At 45.8% G+C, this 11,774-nt stretch overlaps 1 pseudogene; it reads left to right on the top strand.

Annotated features, from left to right (window-relative positions):
* Nucleotides 1–9,580: 9,580 nt before the first annotated feature.
* Nucleotides 9,581–11,182, top strand: LOC147981510 (uncharacterized; annotated as a pseudogene).
* The last annotated feature ends 592 nt before the right edge of the window (nucleotides 11,183–11,774 follow it).

Below are 11,774 nucleotides of genomic sequence, written 5' to 3'. Positions count from 1 at the left end.
GTCACGAGGAGTTCCAGAATGGTCCGGAGGTAAAGATTTATATATGGGAAGTCCTGTTTTGGTCACCGGAAAGGTTTCGGGTGCTATCGGTAACGTACCGTGACCACCGGGAGGGTCCCGGGGGTCCACCAGGTGGGGCTACCTGCCCCAGAGGGTTGTGTGGGCCAAGTGTGAGAGGGGACCAGCCCCAGGTGGGCTGGTGCGCCCCCCACCAGGGCCCAAGGCGAAGAGAGAAGGAAAAAAGGGGAAACCCTAGGCTTAGATGGGCCTAAGGCCCACCTAGTGGTGCGCCCCCTTCTCTCCCCCCTTGGCCGCCCCCCTGGATGGGATCTAGGGCTGGCCGCCACCCCTAGGGGTGGAAACCTAGGTGGGGGCGCAGCCTATCCCTTTCCCCTATATATAGTGGGGTTTTGGGCTGCCATACACACGAGAACATCTCCTTCTTGGCGCAGCCCTACCCCTCTCCCTCGTCTCTTGCGGTGCCTGGCGAAGCCCTGCTGGAGTACCACGCTCCTCCACCACCACCACGCCGTCGTGCTTCTGTTGGACGGAGTCTTCCCCAACCTCTCCTTCTCCCCTTGCTGGATCAAGGCGTAGGAGACGTCACCGGGCTGTTTGTGTGTTGAACACGGAGGTGCCGTCCGTTCGGCACTAGGATCATCGGTGATTTGGATCACGACGAGTACGACTCCATCAACCCCGTTCACTTGAACGCTTCCTCTTAGCGATCTACAAGGGTATGTAGATGCACTCTCCTTCCCCTCGTTGCTAGATTACTCCATAGATTGATCTTGGTGATGCGTAGAAAATTTTGAATTTCTGCTACGTTCCCCAACAGTGGCATCATGAGCTAGGTCTATGCGTAGTTTCTATGCACGAGTAGAACACAAAGCAGTTGTGGGCGTTGATTTTTTCAATTTACTTGCCGTTACTAGTCTTATCTTGATTCGGCGACATCGTGGGATGAAGCGGCCCGGACCGACCTTACACGTACTCTTACGTGAGACTGGTTCCACCGACTGACATGCACTAGTTGCATAAGGTGGCTAGCGGGTGTCTGTCTCTCCCACTTTAGTCGGATCGGATTCGATGAAAAGGGTCCTTATGAAGGGTAAATAGAAATTGGCATATCACATTGTGGTTTTGGCGTAGGTAAGAAACGTTCTTGCTAGAAACCTATAGCAGCCACGTAAAAACTTGCAACAACAATTAGAGGACGTCTAACTTGTTTTTGCAGCATATGCCTTGTGATGTGATATGGCCAAAAGGATGTGATGAATGATATATGTGATGTATGAGATTGATCATGTTCTTGTAATAGGAATCACAACTTGCATGTCGATGAGTATGACAACCGGCAGGAGCCATAGGAGTTGTCTTAATTTATTTATGACCCGCGTGTCAACATAAATGTCATGTAATTACTTTACTTTATTGCTAAAGTGTTAGCCATAGTAGTAGAAGTAATAGATGACGAGACAACTTCAAGAAGACACGATGATGGAGATCATGATGATGGAGATCATGGTGTCATACCGGTGACAACGATGATCATGGAGCCCCGAAGATGGAGATCAAAAGGAGCAAAATGATATTGGCCATATCATGTCACTATTTGATTGCATGTGATGTTTATCATGTTTTACATCTTATTTGCTTAGAACGACGGTAGCTTAAATAAGATGATCCCTCACTAAAATTTCAAGAAAGTGTTCCCCCTAACTGTGCACCGTTGCGAAGGTTCGTCGTTTCGAAGCACCACGTGATGATCGGGTGTGATAGATTCTAACGTTCGAATACAACGGGTGTAAGCCAGATTTACACAGCAAAAACACTTAGGTTGACTTGACGAGCCTAGCATGTACATACATGGCCTCGGAACACAGAAGACCGAAAGGTCAAGCATGAGTCGTATAGAAGATACGATCAACATGAAGATGTTCACCGATGTTGACTAGTCCGTCTCACGTGATGATCGGACACGGCCTAGTTGACTCGGATCATGTTTCACTTAGATGACTAGAGGGATGTCTATCTGAGTGGGAGTTCATTAGATGAACTCAATTATCATGAACATAGTCTAAATTGTCTTTGCAAATATGTTGTAGATAAATAGCTCACATTGTAGCTCCCTGTTTCAATACGTTCCTAGAGAAAGAGTAAGTTGAAAGATATTGTAAGCAATGATGCGGAATGGGTCCGTAGTCCGAGGAGTGTCCTCACTGCTACACAGAAGGCTTACGTCTTTGATGCACCGCTCGATGTGCAAACCCCTACAACGTCGTCTGTGGATGTTGTGAACACCTGACAGACACGTCCTGATGACTACTTGATAGTTTAGTGCACCATACTTTACGGCTTAGAATCGGGATTCCAATGACGTTTTAAACGCCATAGAACATATGAGATGTTCCAAGAGCTGAAATTGGGATTTCAGGCTCATGCCCGTGTTGAGAGGTGTCAGACCTCTGACAAGTTCTTTAGCCAACAAGATGGAGGAGAATAGCTCAGCTAGTGAGCATGTGCTCAGAATGTCTGGGTGCTACAATCACTTAAATCAAGTGGGAGTTAAACTTCCAGATAAGATAGTGATTGATAGAGTTCTCTAGCCACTATCACTAAGCTACTAGATCTTCGTGATGAACTGTGACATGCAAGGGATGGAGTTGATCCCGGAGCTGTTCGCGGTGCTTAAGACCGCAAAAGGTAGAAATCAAGAAGGAGCATCAAGTGTTGATGGTTTAACAAGACCACTGGTTTCAAGAAGGGCAAGGGCTAAAAGGGAAACTTCATGGATGGCAAACCAGTTGCCGCTCCAGTGAAGGAACCCAAGGTTGAACCCAAACCCGAGACTAAGTGCTTCTATTGTAAGGGAAACGGTCACTGGTAGCGGGATTACCCCAAATGCATGGTAGATAAGAAGGCTGGCAACTTCAACAAAGTATATACGTGTTATTAATGTGTACCTTGCTAGTACTCCTGGTAGCACCTGGGTATTGGATACCGGTTCAGTTGCTATTACTGGTGACTTGAAGCAAGAGCTACGGACTAAACGGAGACTGGCTAAGGGCGAGGTGACGATGTGTGTTGGAAGTGTTTCCAAAGTTAATGAGATCACCATCGCACGCTCCATCTGCCTTCGGGATTAGTATTGAACCTAGATACATGTTATCAGGTGTCTACGTTGAGCATGAATATGATTAGATCATGTTCATTGCAATACGGTCATTCATTTAATTTAGAGAATAATGGTCATTCTGTTTTACATGAATGATACCTTTCATGGTCATGCACCCTATGTGAATGGTTCATTGAATCTCGGTCGTGGTAATACACATGTTCACGCCAAAAGATGTAGAGTTAATAATGATAGTACCACTTTCTTGTGGCACTGCTGCTTAGGTCATATTGGCGTAAGATGCATGAAGAAACTCCATGTCGATGGACGTTTGGAGTCACTTGATTTTGAATCACTTGACACAAGCGAGCCATGCCTCATGGGCAGGATGACTAAGACCCCGTTTTCAGGTACAATGAAACGGGCAAGTGACTTGTTGGAAATCATACATGCTGATGCGTGTGATCCAATGAGAATTTAAGCGTGCGGTGGATATCGCTATTTTCTCATCTTCACTGACGATTTGAGTAGATATAGGTATATTTACTTAATGAAGCACAAGTCTGAAATGTTTGAAAAGTTCAAGCGATTTCGGAGTGAAGTTAAGAATCATCATAACAAGAAGATCAAATTCCTATGATCTGATCAATGAGAATATCTGAGTTATGAGTTTGGCAAACACTTAAGACATTGTGGAATTGTTTCACAATTGAAGCCACCTGGAACACCACTGGGTTATGGTGTGTCCGAACGTCGTAATCGAACCTTATGAGATATGGTGCGATCGATGATGTCTCTTATCAATCTACCGTTTTCATATTGAGGTTATGCGTTAGAGACAGCTGCATTCACTTTAGATAGGACACCATCTAAGTCCGTTGAGACGACGTCGTATGAACATTGGTTTGGCAAGAAACCAAAGTTGTCGTTTCTTAATGTTTGGGGCTGCGATGCTTAAGGCTTCAGCCGGAGAAGCTCGAACCCAAAGCGGACAAACACATCTTCATAGGATACCCAAAGGTGACAGTAGGGTATATACCTTCTATCTCAGATCCGAGGGCAAATTGTTTGTCGCTAAGAACGGGTCCTTTCTCGAGAAGGAGTTTCTCTCGAAAGAATTGAGTGGGAGGAAGATAGAACTTGATAAGGTTGTCGAACCTTTATTTCAACCAGAGAGTGATGCAACACAGAAAGATGTTTTCTGTGGAGCCTACATCTGTTGAATAAGAAGTTAATGATAGTGATCATGAAGCTTCGGATCAAGTTGCTATCGAACCCCGTAGGTCGACAAGGATATGTACTACTCCTGAGTGGTACGGTAATCCTGTCTTGGATATCATGTTGTTAGACAACAATGAACCTACGAGCTATGGAGAAGCGATGGTGGGCCCGTATTCCGACAAATGGTTAGAAGCCAAGAAATCCGAGATAGGATCCATGTATGGACTTTGGTGGACTTGCCCGATGATCGGCAAGCCATTGAGATAAATGGATCTTTAAGAAGAAGACGGACGTGGGCGGTAATGTTACCGTCTATGAAGCTCGACTTGTGGGAAAGAGTCTTTTCACAAGTTCAAGGAGTTGACTACGATGAGAATTTCTCACCCATAGCGATGCTTAAGTCCGTCGGAATCATGTTAGCATTAGCTGTATTTTTCGATTATGAAATCTTACAGATGGATGTCAAAACAAGTTTTCTTACCAGTTTTTCGTAAGAAAAGTTGTATGTGATACAATAAAGGGTTTTGTCGATCCTAAGGATGCTAAAAGGTATGCTGGCTCCAACGATCCTTCTATGGATTAGAGCAAGCATCTCAGAGGCGGAATATATGTTTTGATGGAGAGATCAAAGCTTTTAGGTTTATACAATGTTTGCTAGAAACTTGTATTTACAAGAAAGTGAGTGGGAGCACTACAATATTTCTGATAAGTATATGTGGATGACATATTGTTGATCTGAAATAATGTAGAATTTCTGGAAAGCATAAATGGTTGTTTGAAGAGTGATTTTCAAAGGAAGACCTGAATAAAGCTGCTTACATATTGGGCATCAAGATCTATAGAGATAGATCAAAACGCCTGATGATACTTTCAAAGAACGCACACCTTGACATGTTTTTGAAGGAGTTCAAAATAGATCAGTCAAAGAAGGGGTTCTTACCTGAGTTGTAAGGTGTCAAGTTGAGTAAGACTCAAAGATTGACCACGGCAGAAGAAAGAGGAAGGACGAAGGTCGTCCCCTATGCTTTTGTCATAGGCTCTGTACAGTATGCCATGCTGAGTGCCGCACCTGATGTGTGCCTTGCCACATGTCTGGCAAGAGGGTACAGAGGTGATCTAGGAGTGGATCACCAGATAGCGGTCAAAATTATCCTTAGAGGAATAAGGAAATGTTTCTCGGTTATGGAGGTGATAAAGAGTTTGACATAAAGAGTTACGTCGATGCAAGCTTAACACCTATCCGGATAGCTCTTAGTAGAGATACCGGATACGTATAATGGAGCAATAATTTGGAATAGCTCCAAGTGGAACGTGGTAGCAGCATCTACGATATAAAGTTTTGCGAAATACATAGGGATCTGAATATGGCAAGACCCGTTGACTACAACCTCTCTCACAAGCATAACATGATCAAACCCAGAACTCTTTGAGTGTTTATCACATAGTGATGAGAACTAGATCATTGAGTCTAGTAAACTCTTGGATGTTGGTCACATGGCGATGTGACCTGTGAGTGTTAATCACATGGCGATGTGAACTAGATTATTGACTCTAGTGCAAGTGGGAGACTGTTGGAAATATGCCCTAGAGGCAATAATAAATTGGTTATTATTATATTTCCTTGTTCATGATAATCGTTTATTATCCATGCTATAATTGTATTGATGGGAAACTCAGATACATGTGTGGATACATAGACAACACCATGTCCCTAGTAAGCCTCTCGTTGATTAGCTCGTTGATCAATAGATGGTTACGGTTTCCTGACCATGGACATTGGATGCCGTTGATAACGGGATCACATCATTAGGAGAATGATGTGATGGACAAGACCCAATCCTAAGCCTAGCACAAAGATCGTGTAGTTCGTATGCTAAAGCTTTTCTAATGTCAAGTATCATTTCCTTAGACCATGAGATTGTGCAACTCCCGGATACCGTAGGAGTTCTTTGGGTGTGCCAAACGTCACAACGTAACTGGGTGGCTATAAAGGTACACTACAGGTATCTCCGAAAGTGTCTGTTGGGTTGGCACGAATCGAGACTGGGATTTGTCACTCCGTGTAAACGGAGAGGTATCTCTGGGCCCACTCGGTAGGACATCATCATAATGTGCACAATGTGATCAAGGAGTTGATCACGGGATGATGTGTTACGAAACGAGTAAAGAGACTTGCCGGTAACGAGATTGAACAAGGTATCGGGATACCGACGATCGAATCTCGGGCAAGTATCATACCGATGGACAAAGGGAATTGTATACGGGATTGATTAAATCCTTGACATCGTGGTTCATCCGATGAGATCATCGTGGAACATGTGGGAGCCAACATGGGTATCCAGATCCCGCTGTTGGTTATTGGCCGGAGAGTTGTCTCGGTCATGTCTGCATGGTTCCCGAACCCGTAGGGTCTACACACTTAAGGTTCGATGACGCTAGGGTTATAGGGAATAGATATATGTGGTTACCGAATGTTGTTCGGAGTCCCGGATGAGATCCCGGACGTCACGAGGAGTTCCGGAATGGTTCGGAGGTTAAGATTTATATATGGGAAGTCCTGTTTTGGTCACCGGAAAGGTTTCGGGTGCTATCGGTAACGTACCGGGACCACCGGGAGGGTCCCGGGGGTCCACTAGGTGGGGCTACCTGCCCCAGATGCGTGGGCCAAGTGTGAGAGGGGACCAGCCCCAGGTGGGCCGGTGCGCCCCCCACCAGGGCCCAAGGCGAAGAGAGAAGGAAAAAAGGGGAAACCCTAGGCTCAGATGGGCCTAAGGCCCACCTAGTGGTGCGCCCCCTTCTCTCCCCCTTGGCCGCCCCCCTAGATGGGATCTAGGGCTGGCCTCCACCCCTAGGGGTGGAAACCTAGGTGGGGGCGCAGCCCCTCCCTTTCCCCTATATATAGTGGGGTTTTGGGCTGCCATACACACGAGAACATCTCCTTCTTGGCGCAGCCCTACCCCTCTCCCTCCTCGTCTCTTGCGGTGCCTGGCGAAGCCCTGCTGGAGTACCACGCTCCTCCACCACCACCACGCCGTCGTGCTGCTGCTGGACGGATTCTTCCCCAGCCTCTCCTTCTCCCCTTGCTGGATCAAGGCGTAGGAGACGTCACCGGGCTGTTCGTGTGTTGAACACGGAGGTGCCGTCCGTTCGGCACTAGGATCATCGGTGATTTGGATCACGACGAGTACGACTCCATCAACCCCGTTCACTTGAACACTTCCGCTTAGCGATCTACAAGGGTATGTAGATGCACTCTCCTTTCCCTCGTTGCTAGATTACTCCATAGATTGATCTTGGTGACGCGTAGAAAATTTTGAATTTCTGCTACGTTCCCCAACAGTATAGTGGTTGGCTGAGTGGGGGGTTGTGCTTCCGGAATGGATTACAAAGACGAATCAGTTCTTGGAAGCAGCATTTGCCAGGCACACGGGACGTGGTGGAGTGTGGTGCCCTTGCACCATTTGCGGCAACACGAAGGAAAAAACAAAGGATGAAATGGGTAGGCACCTTCTCAAGAATGGGTTTATGCCAGACTACCACCGATGGGTCGCACGTGGTGAGTTTGAGCCCCAGCGTGCGAGAGAGGAGGTGGTACGACAACGCACAGGCTCACCCGAATATGTTACTCATGTTGAATTCATGCTAGAGGACCTGGAAAATGCTGCAGCGCCTGAAAATCCAGCCGCAGGTGAAGAGGGGCGGGGGGAGGAGGATGAGGAGCAAAGGACTAGCAAGTTCTATGAAACTTTGAATGAGGCATAGAGGCCCCTACACGGGCATACAGAGGTCACTCAACTAGATGGCATTGCACGCCTGCTTGCCGTGAAGTCCCAGTTTGGCTGGAGTAGATCTTCCTTCGATACACTTTTGACCGTTATTCGCACTCTATTGCCGAAACGGAATATTTTTCCAAAGAACATGTACGAGTCGAACAAAATCTTCCGTGAACTTAAGTTGCCATATGAGCGAATGCATGTTTGTCCAAACGCATGCATCTTATTTCGGAAAGAACATGCGAATGCAAATTACTGTCCAGAGTGCAAATCCTCTAGATATATTGAGGTCGACGGTGATGATGGTCAGAAGAGGCAGCTCACAATTCCCCAGAAGGTCCTTCGGTATCTTGATCCCATACCAAGGATCCAACGCCTGTTTATGTCTGCGGAATCTGCCCAAAACATGAGGTGGGCGGCAGAAGGGACTAGATACCGCCCTGGAATCGTTATACATCCGTCTGATGCTGAAGCATGGAAGGATTTCGTTAAGCGATACCCATACAAGGCTGGCAAAAAAGACAGTGTAGCAATTGCAGTAACAACTGATGGGTTCAATCCATTTGGTATGACTAATGCCACATATAGTTGTTGGCCCGTGTTTGTTATTCCGATGAATCTGCCCCCTGGCTTCTGCATGAAACGGCAGAACATGTTCCTGTCGCTGGTCATTCCAGGTCCTGGATATCCGGGGAAGAAGATGAGTTTGTACTTGGAGCCGCTTGTGGATGACTTGATTGTAGCTTGGGATAAAGGGATACAGACATGCAATGCCCTAACAAAGAAGAACTTCGATATGTATGTTTGGTATTTCCCATCCCTGCACGACCTACCGGCACGTGCGATTTTATGCGGCTGGTGTGTACATGGGAAGTGGCCTTGCCCGGTGTGTATGCAGAATCTAACATTCTATTGGCTGAAGAAAGGTGGGAAGTTTACCTGCTTTGACAAGCATCGCCCGTTCCTTCATCCTGATCATCCATTCAGACGAGACAAAAAGAACTTCAAGAAAGGAAAATTTATCGATGCTCCACCCCCACCTGTAATGACGGGTCACATGATCAAGGCTCAGTTAGATGCTCTCCAGCCCAATGCCAACGGGTCAGGTTTTGTGGGATATGGGGAGACACACAACTGGACTCACATACCATGCCTGTGGAAGCTCCCTTACTTTCAGGATCTCCTTCTCCCACATAACATTGATGTGATGCACACTGAGAAGAATATCGCTGAGGCCCTTTTTGGCACAATATTCGACATGGAGAAGACGAAAGACAACGTCAAGGCCATACTTGATCAAGAGAAACTATGTGATAGGCCGAGTTTAAATATGATCGAACCTGGACCCAGAAGAAAAGGGTGGCGCAAGCCACCGGCCCCGTTCTGCCCTGTAAGGAAGCACAGGAAGGTAATGATGCAGTGGGTCTTGGACAAATTGCGGTTCTCTGATGGGTACGCAGGAAATATAATGAAGGGAGTGAATATGAGTACATTGCGAATAGGGGGGCTCAAGAGCCATGACTATCATGTCTGGCTTGAGCGAGTAATGCTAGTGACAATTCGAGGCTATGTCTCTGAGGAGATTTGGCGAGTGCTGGCGGAGTTGAGCTATTTCTTCCGTCAGCTTTGTGCTAAAGAGTTAGACCCAAAAGTTATTGAGAAGCTGGAGAAACAGGCACCAGAGTTGTTGTGCAAGCTAGAGAGGATCTTTCCACCAAGCTTCTTTAATCCGATGCAACATATGATCTTGCATCTTCCGTCTGAGGCATGATTGGGGGGGCTGTGCAGTACCGTTGGATGTATGCACCTGAGAGAGAAAACAAGAATCTTCGTGCCAAATGCAAGAATAAATGTCGTATTGAAGCATCCATAGTCGAGGCCTATCTCAACGAGGAGGTGTCAAACAACACGACAAAGTACTATGATCCCAATATTCCCACTCAGCATAATCTAGTCCTTCATTACAATGTCATCATCACAGCCGATCTACCCCCACTTAGCATCTTCGCAGGGGTAGGTGGCGGAGCAAGTGGCAGAAGACCCAGGCACATAAAACATCCAGAGTGGACAACTATTATGTCGTATGTGTTGACAAACATGCCAGAAGTACAATCGTACATTGAGTAAGTGCTTCCTATATTTTTCGCAAATAATCAAAATTAAGTTTGTGTCTGACTTCATTTCTTTCTCATTGCTATAGTGAATTCACACTTGAATGTTGGAACCTAGAAAGGCCCCCTACCGAGGAGGAGAGGGAACGTATCTTTAAAAAAGGCGGTAAAGGAAATGGCGGCTTCATTCCTTGTTTCGCGGCAAAAGTATGCCAATCTGTCCAACCTTCTTCTAGTGCTAACATTTCAAGTTGGTCTTACTTCCAACTCATACATCAAAATTTTCTTATTATAAACTTGTAGGCAAAAAGGGACCCTATGAGAGCCGATTTGAAAGATTTTGCCACAGGCTTCACATGTTCCGCCAAGAAATTAAAGGCTTATGATGTGAATGGGTATCGCTTCCATACCCATTCTTATGACATGAGTCGGCCTGGTCAAAAAACAATAAATAGCGGGGTTGTAACACCAGGGACAGATGGACTTCAGTACTATGGAAGAATCGAGGAAATGATCCCGCTGGATTATGGTTTGGGCAACCGGCTGAACCCCTTGTTTTCAGATGCCATTGGTTTGACCCAACCAGAGTCAGGCGGTACCCAGACATTGGGTGGGTCGAAATTCTGCGGGCATACAAGTATGATGGAGATGATGTCTATATTTTGGCTAACCAGGCCAAGCAGGTATTCTATCTACCGTATGCGTGCCAAACCGTGAAGTACCTAAAGGGCTGGGATATTGTGTACAATGTACCCACGCATAATAAACCGGCTGCTCCAACCGATGAAGATTTCCAACGCATAAACCCCAACACATATGAGGGTGAGTTCTATCAGGAAGATGGGCTCACAGGTGAATTTAGTATTCACTTGCCCACTGACGAGGATGGCATGGAGGAAGACGATGAGGAAGATGAAGATGATGGCATGGAAGCAGGCGATGAGCCAGACAATGATTAAATCATTAAAGATCCCATGGACCTGAATTTACTTGAATGGGTCCGTTTAGGTGAAGAAGATGAGCCAGATGGTCCACCTCCAGACTATACTCCGGAATGGTGGGATGACATGCGTGACAGCGATGATGAAACTCTCGGGCCAACTAATGATCCAAACGATGAGGACTATGACTTTTGAAACTTGTAACAACTCTATGTACTATGAACAATGAGGACGACGTGCGTGATAGTGATGATGTACTTTTTGATGTAAACCAACTATGTACTATGAACTTGTACTCTTGAATGTAAACTTTGCCGAGTCTTAACTATTCAATGTACTTCTAGATGTAAGACAACTTTGTACTATGAACATGTGCTTCTCAAGAAGTTCTTCCCTATGAGTTTTAACTTATGCATATGATTTTTTTATGACTTTTAAACATGGACTTCTCAATTGCTCTACTTTTGCATATGAATTTTTAAACATGGACTTCTGAATTGCTCTACTTTTGCATATGAACTTTTAAACATGGACTTCTGAATTGCTATACTTATGCATATGAATTTTTAAACATGGACTATGACTTTTCAACATGAACTAATCGAAATAC

This window comes from Triticum urartu, chromosome 3A, assembly GCF_056163025.1.
Source record: "Triticum urartu cultivar PI428250 chromosome 3A, HENAU_Tu73, whole genome shotgun sequence".
In the NCBI taxonomy this organism is placed as follows: domain Eukaryota; kingdom Viridiplantae; phylum Streptophyta; class Magnoliopsida; order Poales; family Poaceae; genus Triticum; species Triticum urartu.
This window is presented reverse-complemented; position numbering and strand designations above follow the sequence as displayed.